At 47.4% G+C, this 16,948-nt stretch overlaps 1 protein-coding gene across 2 annotated transcripts in view; it reads left to right on the top strand.

Moving 5' to 3' along the window:
• Nucleotides 1-13,638: 13,638 nt before the first annotated feature.
• The window catches only part of FHL2 (four and a half LIM domains 2), a 63,780-nt gene continuing 60,470 nt past the window's right edge, over nt 13,639-16,948 (top strand). The window contains exon 1 of one of the 2 annotated variants that reach the window (XM_063078426.1): nt 13,639-13,739. The gene's annotated coding sequence lies outside the window, so the exon portion shown is untranslated. The remainder of the gene's footprint in view (nt 13,740-16,948) is intronic. The other variant, XM_063078428.1, reaches the window with a different exon arrangement.

Genomic DNA, 16,948 nt, shown 5'->3' on the forward strand with positions numbered 1-16,948 from the left:
CTTGAGATGTCCAGGTCCTCCACCAGGATCTCCTGGACTGCAACCTGTTCAGCCCCCTGAGTGCTAGCACCTGGTGCCTGGTGCAACAGGAGGCTTCTGCACCCGATTCCACTCTGGTTGGTCAGCCATCCCATCAAGCTCAACTCTTCTAATGTCATCCCTGTACAAATCATCGTTCATTTTCTCTTCGGGAAGATCTGGCTGCTGTGATTTTAAAAAGATTCAATGGAACTGGAGTTAGACTACTGAGAGGTTGCCACATAAAGGCAGAATACAACAACTGAGAACGTTTGTCAAAAGAGATAAAAACCTTGAGAAGACAAAAGGTTGAAAAGTATAGCATGTTCCAGCTGAACCAGGGCTCAAGATCAAACCCTGCAGAGCGCCCCTACCTGAAGTATAAAACAGACGAGGTTAGGACAGATACAGGAAAGCACACTTGATACAACCTGTAACAAACTTAGGAAAGCAGCATAGTGTCAAAGGGTGCCAGAGGCTGAAGATGTAAACAGCCTCGACATGCATGATCAACTTCTAAAACGAGAGCATTTGGCAGCTCAAATATGAATTATTAAGGGAAAACAGGAATCTTTGCCATGTGATTGTAACCGTTTGAGACTAATGTCAAGCAGAATGGCCATACCTCCAATTACAGTCATGTGCTGCCTAAAGACATTTCAGTCAATGACAGGCTGCATATACAATGGTGTTCAGGTGAAATTATACTACTGTATTCTTACTACACTTTTTCTATGTTTAGATACGCAAATACTTACCCTTGGGTTACAGTTGCCTGCAGTATTCAGTACAGTGCCGTGCTGTACAGGTGTGGCCTGGGAGGCGTAGGCCGCACCATGTAGGCCAGGTGTGCAGCAGGCTGTACCAGCCAGGTCTGTGTGAGAACACTCTGTGATGTTCGCACAACGACGCTGTCTACTTACGTGCTGCTCAGAGCATATCTCTGCCATTAAGCGACACATGACTGTGTTATCTTGATGCTTCTACTAAAACAGAATTCCAAACTGGAAATGATGTGTCCACTTGGACAGCAGGTGTTTTTGTCATTGTTGTCATTGTTGACAAGGTGATGTTCAGAAGAAGATGTGGAAATTCTCCACAAATGGATGGAGGGGACCTGGGAACCTTCTCATTTTTCACCAGGGAAGTCCTAGAAGTTTCTAATAGAGCATCCCCTGCCTCCCACCATACTCACCACCCATGGGCCAAACCTAAGGTTTGGACTGCTAGTGGGAGGGAAAGCAGCAGTCCAGCAAGGTGAGAGAAGACTGACAGAGAATCCACGATGTGAAGTTGTACTTACAGCTCCGCCATTGAGCCTCTGTGGAGATTTATTATTTAACTGAAAATAATTTTCCTTTTTTCTGATTAAAAATTATACACATTCACTATAAAACATAATCATCCAGGAAAGTACAAAGCATAAAATAATAACTGCCCCATCTTCCAGCACCCACAGATGACCCACTGGGTCTAATGTTAACATTTCGTGGATATATTTCCAGACAGCTCTCTGCACAGTACATGAGCAAATAACATACCATTTACATCAGTGGAGTCCTACTGTACGCATTATTTTATAATACGCTTTTTGTACTCAATATATGTTGCAGGCATTTTACTAAGTCAATAAACATAGCTCTATTTCATCTTAATGACCGAATGATGTTATGTTGCTTTGATATACAGTAATTTATTAAGTAAAACTCCGTAGGTGGTGAGCATTTAGTTTGCTTACATTTTTTTCTACTATAAATAAGTCTGATTAAAGTCCTTGCCTCTATATCTTTTCATAATTATCAAACATCTTAGAACAGAGATCTACGTGTGAAATTTCTACAACAAATGGCATGCTCATTCCAAATTCTAAGACATTGTTAAACTGCTGTATTTGTCAAGGTTAGTCAGGGTTCTCCAGAGAAACAGAACCAACAGGAGACATACGAGAGAGAGAGAGAGAGAGAGAGATTGATTTATGATAAGTATTGGCTCACTCAGTTACAGAGGCTGGCAAGTCCAAAATATGCAGAGTCAATGTCCAGATTGAGTTCAAAGACAAACAGGCTGCTGTGGAACCAGGCAGAGCCAATGTTCCAGTGTGAAGACCATCAGGCAAAAGAATTCTCTCTTACTCGGTGTAGTATCGGCCTTTTGTTCTATTCAGGCCATCACCTGATTGGACGAGGCCCACCCACATTAGGGCAGTCCACCTGCTTTAGGCAGCCTACCAATTCAAATGCTAATCTCATCCAAAAACACCCTTCCTGAAGCATCCAGAAAGATGTATGACCAAATATCTGGGCACCCCATGGCCCAGTTAAGTTGACACATTAAATTAACTATCACAGCTGCCCTCCAGCAATCTGACCTAATTTGTACTCTCACCAACAGTACAGGAAGTTGTTATTTTCCTCCATTGTCACCAGCATTGGGCACTGCCAACTTCTGATTTTTACCAACCCATAAGAAAAAATGATGCCTCAATATTATTTTTTTCAACATTGCTGTTTTCCTTTGCATTTCTTTTATAACTAGTGAGGTTGGGCACAATTTAATAAGGTTAATGACATCTTTTTCTCTATTGCTTGGTAAATTACTAGTTTTATGTACTTGACCTAATTTTCTATAGGATTGTTTTCCTTTGTCATATTAACATATAAAAACTCTATATTAAGGATATTAATACTTTGTCATATATATTACAAATATTTTCTTCAGTTTTCCTTTTAACCCTTACATATGACTTTTCATGCCATTTAATTTTTATGTGGTGTGATTCAGTGTTTTCCTACATGGTTTCAATTTTCCATGTTTCCCCTTATCTCAAGATTATGAAGATACACAACTGGACGAGTTTCAGGATCTGACAATTAGGGGGACATCCAGCTTCCAAATTTAGAAATTCTATGTGTTTTTCTCGTTAACGTGCCACTCCTCCTGCCCTTTGCCTGCAGAACCAATTTGCACCCCCATTCCTAAATTCTCTTCATATGCTAAGGGCATCAAAATCAACCTATTCTCCTCACCGTAGCTATAGAAACTCCCCATCAGCACTTGGCCAGGCTGGTGCCACCAGTTAGGGGCCAGGAGTAACTTCGACTTGATCACAGAAAATAAGCATTAGTTATCACAGTAACAGCTGCGGGTCTGTGCTTCCAAGACTCCCTTCTCAGGAGGGCCCACATGGCTGCAACTGTGCACAGGTGCTGAGCACACACTAAGGCCAGCATCTGCAGTTAACCCCTTCTGGGACTTGAAAGCTGCTGGTGGTTTTCATTTGTTTTTCTTAACAATTTCACTATTCAGGAGACAACAGTTTCCACACTGTACTAGACCCAAACTTGTAATTGTACTGTACAAAGCTAGAGAGCAGCTAAAGATAAAACAGGGTGATTAAAAGTCAAGCTGGGGGTCGGGAATGAATCACTGACATGGATTTCATCTGGAAATCTCTCCTTCCTATGTCAGAAACAATGGTTTTTTAAGATAATGAGAAGCCACTGTGAGAAATGAACGCTCAGGTTTGTGCGCCGTCACATAGCACCTCTCACGTACGAGGCGAACTGGGAGAGTTCGCTAAATGAATGAATGAGCAAATGAACAAACAGAACTCTCAAAATACGTTATGGTTGCATAGGGTAAGGTTTAAATAACATACTGTGTCAGGTCATGACAAAGGAAGGAACACAAAGGATTCTGATCTCCAGTTTCTTCATGCACCATTAAGAGGGGATTGTTACAAATGCCTTTGAGGGAAGAAGAAGGGGGACGTTTTCTAAACGAAGCATATCGCTGCTTTCTCCAAATGTAATAATGGCGTGCTTGGTCCTTCTCTCCATTCTCTGACTCATTTGGAGTTTCTGTCCTCAAAGTGGAACTTACTCCTTTGGTGAAATCCCTCCTATTTACAATCCAGGACACCCCCACGAGAGCTCATCCTTTGTCGGCTAAGTGTCTGCACAGATCTTCTCTGAGCCAGCACCAGCATACAGCTGCTCCTCATCCACAGCCTCACCAACGTCAGCCTCATGACCTTGGTGGCTACCTCACTGTGATGCCACAGAGGTGTAGCAACAGAAAACGCGCCGAGTCCATGTTCTCAGGCAGTTCTGGGGGCCCAACACTGTTGTACCTTCGGCTCACATGACTGAGAGTGTTATAAACATCTACTGATGTTCATGAGTCCACATGCCTCATGTCCTGAGGCCCCAGATGCATGGAAGAAGTCCTGGGAACTAGTCTGAGGGCTACAGTCCTGGCACCTCCCTCCCAGCCACCCTGAATAGGTGCCTGGGGAGAGCTTGTCTAGGGAAAGTGAAAGTAAATGGTCAGGATCCCTCAGGGGTTTGGAATCTTGCTGAGCATTTGATGTAAATGATAACTGTGCACATGCACCCAGGTGTGCCTTGGCTACTGTCTGATGTAGATGCGTGTGAGCACCCAGGTGTTCCTGAGTTATGACTGGCACCCAGGTGTTCCTTGGTTATTGCACTTAAGAATAAAGGATGAGCAACTCTGATTCACAGCGCCCCAGTCCCAAGGATGCTGGGGGGTGGGGGATTTAGGGGGGTGGTCATGGGGAAGCTGCTAATGGTGCTGGAGGCTGTTGCTGCCAGGGCCCCCGGGATGCCCCTGGAGGCCACCGCTGCCTCTGCTGCTAGAGGCTGCTGTCAGCTGCTGCTGCTGCTGCTGAGAAAGCTGAGGACTGAGCTCACGTTGGAATGAACCTGTCAACTCTGCCAATGGCTTCTGGGATCTTTCCCAACTACCTAGCTTGTGACCCGCATGTGAGGGGTCTGTGACCCAGTCTGTACAACAGGTTTGCAGAGCGTGAGCCTGAGCCCGACAGCTTAGTTACACCCTCAGCTGCCCACTGACCTGGTGAACCCATGTTATTACCACTAACTAAAGTTAATAATATTTATCCTCCAGTACAATTAGTACTAATACGAATGCGTTTCTTCTCATTAGTATGCCCATTAAAGTGATTAATTAAATGAGGGGCTCGTGTATTTATACTTCAATTTCCACGTCCTCTTTGCTGCTATCCGTTTGGGGCACACATAGCTAATTCCCTCTGCAGAGTCCTGTTCACTGACTCAGGCTAAGTAAGGAATTCACATTTTCAAAGCGTCACTCTCTGATCTCGGAGGACACCGGGCTCAACTCCCCATGCAAAGATAAATTGGGCCCACTCGAAGGATGAGAATACATTTGTATGTAATGAGATTTTCACCGACGTAAAATCTGCCAACCTCTAGAAACGGTTTAAAAGACTTAAGTGGGAAAACAGAATCTATTTCAGGCAACTTCAGGAGAGGGAGTTTCACGCCGGGACCTGGGCGCACCGGGCGAAGGAAGCAGCGGGGCCGCGGTGAGGGGCTTCCCTGCGGCCCGGCCTCGGTTCTCCTCCAGCCCGGCGCTCCGGCACCTCTGCCGCGAGCCCCGCGCCGTGCGCTCCGGGCAGCCCTGCAGGCAGTGCCCGCGCGGCGGCTTCCAACCCAGGCTGCTGCTGCTGCTGCTGCTGCTGCTGCTGCTGCTGCTGCTGCTGCTGCTGCTGCTGCTGCTGCTGCTGCTGCTGCTGCTGCTGCTGCTGCTGCTCCTGCTGCTGCTGCTGCTGCTGCTCCTGCTGCTCCTGCTGCTGCTGCTGCTCCTGCTGCTCCTGCTGCTGCTGCTCCTGCTCCTGCTGCTGCTGCTGCTGCTGCTCCTGCTCCTGCTGCTGCTGCTGCTGCTGCTCCTGCTGCTGCTGCTGCTGCTGCTCCTGCTGCTGCTGCTGCTGCTGCTCCTGCTCCTGCTGCTGCTGCTGCTGCTGCTGCTCCTGCTGCTGCTGCTGCTGCTGCTCCTGCTGCTGCTGCTGCTGCTGCTCCTGCTCCTGCTGCTGCTGCTGCTGCTGCTGCTGCTGCTGCTGCTGCTCCTGCTGCTGCTGCTGCTGCTGCTCCTGCTGCTGCTGCTGCTGCTGCTCCTGCTGCTGCTGCTGCTCCTGCTGCTGCTGCTGCTGCTGCTGCTGCTGCTGCTGCTGCTGCTGCTGCTCCCCCCTCTCCCTAAGTGGTGTAGGAGACGCTTCACGGCACACCCGCCTCTCTGACATTTTTCCCAGCTGAGCCACCCGGGATGCACTTGAGTCACCTGGGAAAGTAATGAGGACCCCACCTCATCTGGTCGTGCAGGAGATGGAGGGCGCGTGACTCCTCACTTTCAATACTCGTGAGTATGCGAGTGAGCGGAAGTGAGGTCCAGACTTGCTGAGCAGTGGGCAGGAGAATCTGCCCTCTGAAGAGCCAGGCCACTGGGGCACGTGCCTGTCGCCTCCCTCTTCAGTGTCTTTTCATGTGTCCCGCTTTCCTGTTGGCCCCTTGAGGATTCCAAGCAGCGCTCAAGAGAACAGGACGTTTCCAGCAACCTGGGCGGCGCCGGCGCCCCGCGAAGCTCCCGCCTGCAGCTGGGCTCGCCCTGGAACTCGCACTCCTGCAGCGTAGAGGTCCCCATCTGTCCTCACCTCCTCCAGGGGCAGAAGAACAGACAAGCGAAGAGTGGAGGAAGTGTACAGGGGTAACGGTGAGCACCTTCCTTCCCTCTGCTTCCCGGAGGGAGCTTGTTCTACCGCCACACTCGTGTGTGTTCCACATACCCTCGAGAGACGGGGACAAAGAGCATGGCACTGAAGAACGCGACTCTGCAGTTAGTTGGCGTGGGTTCCGACGCCTGCCCTACCATGGGCCAGCTGTTGCCGCGACGGTGCCTTGTGCGTGGAAAGAGCTCAATAAACGGAAGGTATCGTTATTAAAGCAGGTGCGTGTCTCACTCTAGGGACACAGTTGTGCAGGACATATCGATTTCTTTATTTCCTTTATAATTATTTAATCAGGACTCTGGACACCCACTCCACCAGCACGCTGGGAAATTCTCTCCCTAGCATCACTGAGCCCCCAGAACCACCCAACCTGCAGCACACCAGAGCCTGGAGGCTCACATGTGGTGCCACACAGTGGGTGCCAGGCCATCCCATGGTTTAAGACAATCTCCTGGCCATATCCGTAGCAGCAGCAGCGCCGGGATCCCTGCCCCTCAAAGATCCACACCCCTTCCTTTCATTCCCAGCCGCAATGCGGTGAGGGCTGGGGGTGGGACAGGGGACTAATTCTCTCTCTCACTGCTTCTGAAGACACTGGGTCAGTCAGAGTCCAAGTATGAAGGACGCCACACTCAACCTAGGTAATTGGAGGAGAGTTCCCACCAAGGAAAAAGGTGTGGGCAGCATTTAGGGAAACCACCAAGGGACAGCGCAGGACGCTGGAGCTGGCAACGGTGGGAGTCATCACACCCCCAGGCCATATGGGCAAGGAGAGGGGCTCTGAGTGGAGAGGGACTCCTGACCAGACTGGGGCCTTCCCTAGAGGGGGACACAGCCAACCTACAGCAGCCCTGCAGGGAGGACATGGGCACCTGAGGACCTGGCCTCACTCTTCTCCTGTGTCCTGATCTCCGGCTGGTTCCTACCATTGGCTAAGCCCAGCCAGACCCAGACAGCACAGGAGCTCTCCGAGGCTTGTCACATTGGCCACCTGGGCACACAGTGAGGGCGAGTGGGGAGCAGCATCGCCCCTCCACAGGGGAGTCAGGCTTTTCCTAGAGTCCAGCCACACGGTGGTTGCAAATGGCTTTAGAATGACAGTGGCCTTAGAATGATAGGGACCTAATTACAGCTCATTGTCTACAGCAACAGATGGGGCCCATCTGGGAGCGGCCTCATGTGCAAACCCCGGGGCTAGCAGGGCATTCATCACTCCAAATTGTCCCTCAGCTCCTTACCGAGGCTTGACATATCACCAGTTAATGCTTCACCTCGCTGGCTGAAAATGTCCACTGCAACAAATGACTCTAGGTGGAGCATTACCAAGCTGTCACCAGCAGTGTGCACTGGTGTGGATGAGGCTCTGAGAGTACATTTGATGCGACTTAAGGAAGAGAAAATAAGGGTACACAATATCTGCGGTGCGGGGAGTGATATTGACCTGTCGGCATTCTGCTGTGTTGCATTTTTTGTGTATTTTTAGCCTGTGACTTAAAGCAGAGTGATGTGATGAATCTAGGGGATCTTAACTGCAAAAAGCCTAGGCCAGCACGCAGGAAGCACTTGCTCGCCTCCTCCCTCAAAGCATGATGGTTAACATGCTGCTGAGGCTCTGGTCACTACGGGGGCAGTTCCCTGACTGGGGACTTGGTTCATCTCCATGCTCAAACTAGCTCGGCATAAGCCAAGTTCAAAAAAGAGAGGTGCCTGGATTCTGTCACACCAACAAATAATGGTGGTGCTACTTTTCAGGTTGAAACTTTCCAGAGCCATTCATGGATGTATTTACATTTTTGGACATTTATGCAGCTGTTCTTGCCTGTTTATTGTTCTGGGAAGTGCGGAAGGAATGTTTATGGAGAGATTTCAGTAACTGCAAATGGAGTGGTTAGGCATGAAAGATACTTCCTTGAAAACGAGGTGGGGCTTGTCCCCCCCAATTTCTGCAGATAGACACTTGGTGGGCGACACATTTCATAAAACACACACACACACACACACACACACACACACACACACACACACACACACACACACACACACACACCCTACGCCTTCAGGCAGTCCCAGCCACAATGGAACTAAACACACACACACACACACACACACACACACACACACACACACACACACACACACACACACACACACACACACACACACACACACACACACACACACACACACACACACCCTACGCCTTCAGGCAGTCCCAGCCACAATGGAACTAAACACACACACACACACACACACACACACACACACACACACACACACACACACACACACACACACACACACACACACACACACACACACACACACACACACACACACACCCTACGCCTTCAGGCAGTCCCAGCCACAATGGAACTAGGTGGGGTAGAGAGAAGGGAGAGAAACGGGGCCTCACTGGCCCTCGTGACCAATAAGGGGCATGAACTCCCGTGGCAGGCAGGCACCCTATCCCACATACAAAGCTCAGCTCTGGCAGGCTCCAGGAGCCACAGAACCAGGTTCACAGAAAGATTAAGGCTGTCCACCCCAGAGCAAGGAGCAATAGTGACAGTGATTCGCTCAGAGACGACCATGGTGGCAGCAGTGGTAAATGGCACATGCAGTGACCAGGACAGCAAGGTGCTGCAGGCTCCAGGTGAGAGCCCCAGGTGGTGACTGCAGCACACGACACATGGCCAGCTCCCCCGCATGAGGTTCTTCCGCTTTGTTTGGGCTGAGGCTGCAGGATCTAGCATAGCACTTGGCACATGGAAGAAGTTCAATGGACAGTTACTGAAAAAAAGGATGAACAGTGGCTGGTGCATGAACATAGAGGTTTCATGACCCCATGGGTTAGATGTCGGCGTGCATGGGCCTGAGGGTGCTGAGGTTCTGCAGGAGCCCTGGCCGTGGTGGGCATGCCCTTGCCCAGGCTGGCGGCCAGGGACAAACCACTGGAAGCTCACAGCCATCTTGTGTCTCCGTCATCTGTCTATCTCGTGCCTGCCAGTGTCTGCTTCCTACAGGGGGGCTCAGAATATATTTCCCGAACTGAATCAAAATGTTTGTTCCAGATCTGTGTTTTGGTTTTGGTCTCTGAGTTTTTGAAAACAGAACAAGAAATATCTGTCCTCCTTTTCTCTGTGATACTGAGAGAGACAGGCGCATGCCGCAGCCAGGACCTGTTCTGCCCCCAGGCATGCCCAGGCCCGACCCTGACCCAGGACCCTGGGCACAGCCCGGCCTGTGGCAGCCTTCCCCCGCACCGGGAGGAGGAATGAACATCAGGAGGCAGGAGGGACGAACGTTAGGCAGGCATGCTAGGTCCCCTCCCACTCCAAGACAGAGCATGTGAGTCATGTGGAGTGGGGAGAATGTCAAGCAGGATGCGACTGTCAGAGATCAAAATATGACAAGAAAGTTGCCCTTTTGTAGAAAAATTCACATCTGTAAAAGAAATCTCTGTGCAGAAGTGTCTCCCTCTCTGCTCCAGCAAGAGACTTAGCAGTGGAGAAGGCTTCTGTTGAATAAAAGGCACCGGATGCCGTTGTTTGGGACTGAGCTCTTGCACTGGACCCCAACACACCAGACCTGGACGGAGTCACTTGTGCTAAGTGCCATGTAATCAAACTGAAACTTAAGGAAGCAGGAAAACTCCCCAAAAGACCAGTTTTCCCAAAAACAGGAGATTCACAGCAACTGACTGGAAAGGGCCCAGTCAGCCTGGGCGGGCAGGCTAAGAAGTCCCTTCTACTTTAATCCTGGCAGGTAAGGTCACCTGATGGTACCCAATCCACTTTATTAGTATTGTTTCCTTGTTCCTGCTCAAGTTACCTTACAAAGGCCAACTGCATGCCCAGCGGAGCTGCTTCTGTTTTTAGAGAGGATGTTCCCTGATTCATGAATCGCTAATAAAAGCCAATTTGATCTTTAAACTAAACTTGTTAAAATTTGGAGCTTTTTTTTAGTGTCTCTGAAATCTGCATAATCAATCTTATGCTTGTTTTCTGGGCTTTTCCTGGCCACCTCCCCATACCCAGGTTTCCCCCATACCCTTGCTTCTTTGTTTCAGAAAATGCTCTGGCATTGAGCCCAGAGCTTTGCTTTTGCTCTGAGGCCTACTCCAGAGATTTCCTAGTGTCCCTGGGTCATCTCCCGTGTGTGCAGGAGGTGCACATGTTATTAGACTTGTTTGTTGTTCTTTTGTTTATCTGTCTTTTGTTCCAAGGCGTTCCGGCTAAGAACACACGAAGGGTAGAGAGAAAATTATTTTCCTTACTTACTCTTTGGAAGGCTGTTTCTGGAGATCAAGGAAGAGCCTAGAAGCTGGTGAGGCCTTTCAGAAGGTCCCTTGTCATGTGGGCACCACAGTTCCTTGTCCTCGGCTCAGCTTTCTCAAAGTCCCCCCTCAGCTCTTCTCAAGCCTGACTGCTTCTTTCTTCAGGGAAACTATACCCCACCCCCAGGGGCAGGCCTGGGGCTGGGAGCCCCCTCCTTGCCAGACACTCGTGGGACAATGCCCAGGAGTCAGCTGGCTGAAATCTGAGGTGGGCAGTCACAGCTAACACCAGAGCGACTTTAGGACAGTCCAAGAAGGGCTTTGGCACTGCGGATTCAAGAGAAGAGTGCAGGGGGTTGGGGCCTCAGCTGCAGGCTCTGCCTCTGGGCTGCGTCTGTTACAGAGCTTCCTCCTGAAACAGCCACCCAACACAGAAGCTTGGAAACTACCCTGTTCTATGCCCTAGACCAGGAGCCGTAGGGGAGGCAGCCCCATGCTGGTGTCTGTATGCAGAAGGGGGGCAATTAAAGGATGTGTTGCACTCTTACCAGCAACCCCAGGAGCCAGGTGTGTGTGCGTGGTGGGGGATGGGGTCCGCTCTCCCCACTATTCACATCAGTGAAAACGAGTACTAAGTAAAAGAATTCCTCTATATCACACAGTCATGCTGGCGGTCATTATTTAAGTCAAAAACAACAAAAAAATGAACTCATTATAAGAACAGACATATCTTCTAAATATAAGGCACATAAGTGCCTTTATTATGTCCTGTTCAGAGCATAAACTGGGATCTGTTAGGTGAGATAAAAGTGACCTGGGGTGATGAAAATAACTATGGGTCACTATTACATGTGTTACATAAAGTTTCTTATTTTCTTCTCCCTTCTCTTTCTCTTAGTGCTTTTTTTCTCTTCCTCTCCCTAGCCCCTGCCCCCACGTGGCATACCTCTGCCTTGACAGGGACACCTGGGGGGATTCTATAGGCACAGCTACATCATATCATTGGCACTGACATGAAGAAGAGCTGCTGGCCTTACATAGTTCTTTCCAAAGACTGAGGAGACCACAAAGAATTCTATAATCCTAAAATAAATGTGGTCATTAATGCTGAAACACAGAAAGTTTTCTGATCGTCAGAAACTTAGATTTTAAATAAAGTTAATTTTCTTGTAAGAGTAATACAAGATTTTTGTAAACAATTGAGAGATTGCATATAAGCCAAAGAAGAAGAAAAAACGAGGTATTCCAACATCCACCCATGACCACCTTCTCACAGTTGGTGCATCTCCTTTCAGGGCATGTGTGCTGGGGGGCGCTGGGGGTGCCTGTGTGTGGGAACTTCGTGTTCTACGTACACCATTTCCCCCTTAAAGTGACCTGCTTTTTTATTACCAGAATATCACATTGTTTCTATGTCATCAATTATTCTCCAAGGTCATTTCTAAGGTTGCCGAGAGATTCGCCTTTTGATACACTGTTCCTCATTTAACCAGTCCCCTCTTGTTAGCCATTTAGGTTGTTTACAATTGTTCCTAATTATAAAATTTAAATAAAAGAGCCACAAGAAATGTCCTTGATCTTTCCTTGTGATGAACCCCCAGACCTAGAATTGCTTGGGAGAGGCTGGCCCCAGCCCTGGGCAGGTGCTTTTCAGCATTCTCATAAGTAAGAAATTGAAGGACGAGTGGGGGCTGTTGCTCCCTGTTGGGAAAATGGAATAACGTAATCAGGCCCCCTTGCCGTGGGTCCGGTTGGGGGTGGTGCAGCGCGTTCTTTGTAAGCAACTAGTGTGTGTGTGGGTGGGGTTAGTGAGCATGCGCAGCACTGTTGCGTTGGCTGCCTCAGGCATCCACGCAGGCCGTGCTCTCAAACCTAGGGCTCCAAGGACATTTTTGCCGGTTACCTGGCTCATAGACCTGCATGTGAGGGGTCTGGTGACCCAGCCTGGCGTGTGAAGCCTTTGTGACCCAGTCTGGACAACGGGCTTGAGGGTCTGTGAGCTCCAGGACCCAGCCCTAGCTCGACAATTGGCCCAGTCGGCAGGATTATGGGCAAATAAAAGAGCACGACATTCCCCCAAGGTAGTCTTCTCTTTCCTCTTTCAGCACACTTTTTTTTTCTTAAAGGCTCTTCTGATAAGCTTTCTCTGTTTTAATTCCAGAGGAAATTTGCCTGGGCGGGGGGGGGGGGGGGGGTGGCGCTCCGCTTTGTGGCTTCACGTGTACCTGGCGCTCATTAGGCTGGCCCTCTGGTCTTCCCTGGACTCCTTCTCAGCCACACAGATGCCCTGGTAAGCAGGCAGAGTGGTCAGGGAGCTCTTTCCTAGAGGCAGGGCTGGAAATCCACACAGCAAGATCTTCCTTTCCCAGATCTCAGATGTGCTGTGTGGCCTGGGGGAAGTGTCCTCCCGCTCATGTGCCTCAATGCCAGCCACCTCATCTGAGGGACACGCAGCGGTGGGGCCACTGGGCAGCCTGTTGGAGGCTCTGCCACTTGTGTGGCAAAGTGAGATTTCTTCCTGGCGCCGGTGGCCTCCCCACTTCAGCTGCTACTGGAGTGTGTGCCAGGCCTGGGGTGTCCTTGAGGCAGGTGGGCCAAATGGGGACATGGCATCCCCTTCCAATCTGGGGGCTGAGACTCATTTAATTTGGAGACCTTAAAAGGCTTGCAGGAGCCAGGGGCTGGGTCCTTATCTCCTGTGACGGCAGGTCCTCTGGACCTGCCTTATTTATAGCCTCACTGGCACGAGCAGTGCAGCCGGCCGGCAGCTGCACACACAGTTGGGGTAATCCTACAAGGCAGTCGGCCTGCCTGTGTGGCTGCCATCCCTGCTGCCCAGGCTGGAGGGCAGAACACTGGGCCCTGACACCCCAGGTAAGGACCACTGGTTTCCCCCTGTTTCCTTTCTGTCCCTTGCCATCCTTCCCCGCCTGTGTCTGCAGCCAGGCTGAGCCCCAGCAGCAGAGACTTGATGCTCTATTCAGAGTGAGCGCCCAGCCCTGGGAGGAGCTCTCGGAACTGTGGACTTGGCAGACCGAGCAAGACCGAGGCGGCACTGGCAGCTGCCCCCACCCGCAGCACCTGCCCTCCCTGGGCCCACAGCGGTGCCTGTGCGACTGCAGAGAGCTTGGGGAACCCTGGCTGATCTGCCCTCTCTCAGTGGGAATCAGTTTTGAACACTAGAAAACTTTTTTTAAAGGGGAAAGAAAAATGATAAAGTAAACTTTGGAAGGGAGGAAGCCACAGTGCACTTGAGTTTTGCTCCCTGAGGGCATTTCCGGATTGCTTGGGGTGAAAAGGCGAATTACTGGTGAATCTGAGTATGCTGGGAAAGTATGTTTATACAAAATGACTTGTTAAGACTGATGGTTTAAAGTCCAGGAAGCTGTTGCATGCTTTAAAAAGGAAATGCATGAATATTTTACTAATTTATGGAGCAGGGCATACGCCAAGATGCACAGGATTAGGTAATGCCCTGGCCAATTGTGTAATAATTTCAATACTGGTGGAATGACATATATATGATAATAGGTATCCTGTATATAAACATCCTCTAGCCAGACTCCACGCAAGGCATTTTATCAAGTCTAATCTAAAAAGAAAAAAAAAAAAATTGTCTGGCCAGTTTTTTTATTGTTGGTTGTTCGCTTGCTTGTTTTTAATATTCTGAGCTCCAAAGATAGTATTAACACCTGCATTACAGGCAAATACTATTTTATCTTGTATTTGCTGTATGTAGGTTTGTTGCTGCTGTTTTATTTGCTTCTCGAAGAAAGTCACTTGATTTTTGTTTTATTGCTAGTCTTAACAAGATGTGCTGTAATTAAATCTATTACATTTTGAGATCCATCCTACCTTACAAAAGTTTTTATTTTTACTTAAGTAGCCAACTAATCAACTCAAATGATTATATTTTGGAGGCTTTTTTCTAATATTGAGAAAATATTTTAATGTATAACTTCCATGGAAAGTTGCATACGGGGTTCCCTAACTGCTCATGCACCACCCTGCCTGTCTTTTGCACTTTTAGATTTCATTGTTTGATTAGTGCTTCCAGGTTTCACTTCCATCTCAGATCTCTAAGGCCAGGCCAAGTGATGCTTCTCTCCATATTCCCACAGCTGGAAGCACAGGAACAATCCCAAACATATGGAATACTTACATTGTATGGCCCAATGACACCGATTTTAAGTCATCCTCTCCCCACCAAGGAAAGAGCTGAAAGTATATTCATAGTGTTTATATTCTCTTTTGTTTTCTCTTACTATACCAGTAATGTATGTTCACCATAGAAAAAACAGACCAGCCGGGCCGGCCCCGTGGCTCACTCAGGAGAGTGCGGTGCTGGTAGCGCCGAGGCCGCGGGTTCGGATCCTATATAGGATGGCTGGTGCGCTCACTGGCTGAGTGTGGTGCAGACAACACCAAGCCAGGGGTTCCTATCCCCTTACCGGTAAAAAAAAAAAAAAAAAAAAAAAAAAAAAACAGACCAGCAGAGAGAATAAGGTGGAAAATTCTGTGTAGTCATCTTCCCAAAGATAACCACTCTTAACATTTTATTGTTTATCTTAACTATTTCTTGATTCTAAGAAGCCCTTGATTGGAAGACCAACCATTAATTTAATAGTAGTCTTAAAAGAGAAAAAAACCCAAAAAACCCCACCACATCGTACAGATTGATGTATTTTACGATAAATCTAAAAATATTAAATTGTTGGGAGAACTGTAAATTATAATTAAAGAAATATATATATGCAGATACTTCAAAAAGTTTTGGAAAAATAGAATTAAAAAATAATATGAATCTTTCCATGAAATTTTTAAAGTACCTTTGTGTGTGTGTGTATGTATTCATTATCGATAGATAGAAAGATAAATATCAGCTTATTTGGTAATCTACTTTTTGTCCAGTTTGTGGTCAAGGCACTTTTTATTGTCTATTCAAAGCTTAATTCTTTGAAAATTGGTTATCTTTATTTGTCCACACTTAGTCTCCAATATACTAAAATAAGAGTGAAAAATAGAAGGGAACGAATGTAAGTTCTGAGCAATTTGATATATCCTAGATGTATTTCATAAATATCATAATATTTTAAAGTGTAAACTAGTAAAAATAAAATAAATTTTAACTTTGAGGAAGTTGTTACACTTTGGGCCTCCATCTGAGTTTTAAAAATAAATTTTAGATGGATAGAGGGGGAATAAAATTTTATTTTAACCCAGGATATTTGCTATAGTTAAAAAGTAACACTGAAAAATTAAACTGAAGTAAAACCAACCCCACATAAAATATGCCCAATGTGGTTTATTAAAGAGGAGCGTACAATTAGATATGAAGGGAAAGTACAAGAATTTTATTTTGGTCTTTAAGAAGTGAGCATTCTTTTGGCACCTGGGGCCTGTCTAACCAGCACACATGGGAGGACGTGGTGTCTGCAGCAGCTGTGGACACCAACTGTTTCCGTGCTAAGTCAAGGCCACTGTAGTGCATCCTGCCTGGGCTCAGTTCTGTGCAGATACATCTAGACTAATTTCAAAATGTCAGTTCATGGTTGACTATGAGGACAAATTGAAAATGACACGATGTTGATTATTCTATCCAAGTCACATCCTTTGTAGAAAAACTGGGTGAGATGAGGACACAGAGGGTTATATGACAACATTATACATACCAATATGTAATCACTAAAACTGATAAAATAGCACAATTGTTCAAAAGTAGAGTATGGTGAAATAAATTACTATAGCCATAGTATGGGATGTATACAACCATAAAAATAAAATCTGCATAGAATTTTTAATTTTTAAAAATTAAAATACAGAGCAGTATTCATAGATCCTAACTGTGATATACATATATTTTGAAAAAATACACCCAAACATGTAAAATTATTATTGTTTATCAGGGATGAGATTAGTAGTAATTTTACATTTTTCTCTACATTTTACTTTCTACACCGAGACTAATCATGAAAATTTGTGCTGCAAAATTCCATGCAAATATAAACCATTCCAATTATTACCACCAATTATAAGAACAGTAAATAACCAACCAGAATGATTAGCCTCTTAAAAATAATAGC

This window comes from Cynocephalus volans, chromosome 14 (assembly GCF_027409185.1).
Source record: "Cynocephalus volans isolate mCynVol1 chromosome 14, mCynVol1.pri, whole genome shotgun sequence".
NCBI classification, from domain to species: domain Eukaryota; kingdom Metazoa; phylum Chordata; class Mammalia; order Dermoptera; family Cynocephalidae; genus Cynocephalus; species Cynocephalus volans.